The following is a 2,293-nucleotide window of genomic DNA, read 5'->3' as shown; positions in this document are numbered from 1 at the left end:
AACATGTATTCTGAGGTTAGCTCGGGTTTACTATGGTTTTCGGGGTCGCCGAATACAAATCTGGCGTCCTTTGACTTTTATCGCGTCAGGTTTAAGGTCATTTGAAGGTCAAATCGAGAGAAAACGCTTTAAAAATATGACCTTGAACCTGACGCGATAAAGGTCAGCGGACACCAGGTTCATAATCAGCGACCCCAAAAACCTATAACATATTTTTTTTAAATTTTTTTACCGTTTTTCCTCGATTTGACCTTCAAATGACCTTCAAGTGACCTTGAACCTGAAGCGATAGAGTTAAACGGATGCCAGATTCGTAATTAGCGACTCCGAAAACCAATAACGTATTTTTTTGGATTTTTTTACCGTTTTCTCTCGATTTGACCTTCCAATGACCGTGAACCTGACGCGATAAAAGTCAAAGGACGCCAGATTTGTATTCGGCGACTTCGAAAACCATAGTAAACCCGAGCTAACCTCAGAATACATGTTTAAGAGTGTCAAATCTCTCGAAAATACAGTTGGTGGGTAGTGGTGTTTCCTATATTTGTAGGTGGTGGGGGTGGCTGGGGGGTGGAGGGTAGTCCGTTTAGCGTGCAATCGACTCGGGATACTTATAAGATACTACCATGATTTTTTCAGATTTTTTGGTCCAAAAATAAATTAGGCCAAAAACCGGCCTTACCGACCTTCCCCCTTTTTAACAGTGTAGAAACCAGAAATGCGAATAGATTTTTGGAATAAGATAAACGAACGCATAGATATAGGAACTCGGGAGGCTCTTATAAGCAATAAAGATAAAGAGGGCGCACGGACTACCTTGTGGGATATTATTGTTAAAAGTGGAACCGGAGTGTGTGGTACTGCGGTTACAGGAAGAATGCCTAGTGATGGATGTATGTGTTTGTACCGACAAACAAATTTTATTTCTTCAATTATAATTTGTTGGTTCTGCCAAAGTTTGTTTGGTTCAACCAAAATGTTCATGTACAACCGAGAAAAAGGTTTCTTCTTTTGCTTTCTTATCATTTAGATAGTTCCTTTTGTCTGCTATTATTCATCACAGAAAAATCAAAGGATCAACTTAGCCTTGATTCCGACGAAAAATTACCTGAGACAAAGATTAACTTCAAAACATAAACTTTATCCGAATATCGTTTAGAGCTTTTTTTTGTTATTGACGGATTTGACAGTTCATGCATTATTGTTAAATCATTAAAGAAAATAAAAACTAACTGAATAAAAAATAATATTGTGTGATTTTTTCACCTATCCCTTTTTCGATGGATTGTCGCTATGTTTAAAATCAAAGACAAAATCAGCATTTAGTTTCGGTTTTTGAATATCTTTCCTGCTTCTATCTTTCTGCTGTCACGCCTGAGTGAACACCAGGGTGGACCAAAATACGATTTTAAAGCTACAAGGTAAGACACCCCTACAAAAGTTTACATTCCTGGAGAAAGAAAGTCCTAATTTTTCTTCGAAATTCGAATATTAATAACACGTGCCACCTGGCACTTTAAAATCCCATTTAATTAACATGGGGAAAGTTTGAGTTTAAAAAAAATATGACCCAAAAATAAAAAACTGCGTTTTTACTTGCTATTCTTACTCTTCAGCAATTTCCGTTGCCTTATATACAAATAATTACTGATGAACAATTTTAATATTTTCCATGACATTTTAAACAATTGTAAATTATTTAAAAAGTTATTTAATCCCCAAAAATGTTAACAATAGTCATATTTTCTGATTGTAATTCAATATTTTGTCATTGTTTGGAGTATTAATTTTTTGTAAAAAGATTATTGATTATTTAAATAATTATTTATTGTCTGTTTTTTAAATTTCTCAAAATTGAGCCGGAGATATCAACTTTAATTTCAAATTAGTATCCTCGGCTGCGTTTCTTTGCATAATTATATAATTTTGATACATTTCTTTTATTCTGTAATAAATTTATAATTGTTTAAACAATCTTTCTTTGCTGAAGTAGTGTTTCTTGTTATAACTGAAAAAACGAAATAAAATAGAACACATTCAGCTATGCTTCTCACTGTATGATGTATAAAAAGAATACATTTACCACTTTTCAATTGTTAAAACAAGTTTAATTTGTTTAAATATTTCTTTTTCCAATCATAATTTAAAAATCGTAATTAATTTTATGTGTTCTATTTCACTTCGTATTTTCAAGTTATCGAAAAGAACTGCTTATGAAAATAAAAAATGTTTAAGCAAATAGAAATTTGTAAAACATTAGAAGAAATGTATGAAAATTACATAATTATTCAAC

The sequence above is a fragment of the Belonocnema kinseyi genome, chromosome 2 (assembly GCF_010883055.1).
Source record: "Belonocnema kinseyi isolate 2016_QV_RU_SX_M_011 chromosome 2, B_treatae_v1, whole genome shotgun sequence".
Taxonomy (NCBI): Eukaryota; Metazoa; Arthropoda; class Insecta; order Hymenoptera; family Cynipidae; genus Belonocnema; species Belonocnema kinseyi.
Note: the sequence above shows the minus strand (reverse complement) of the source record.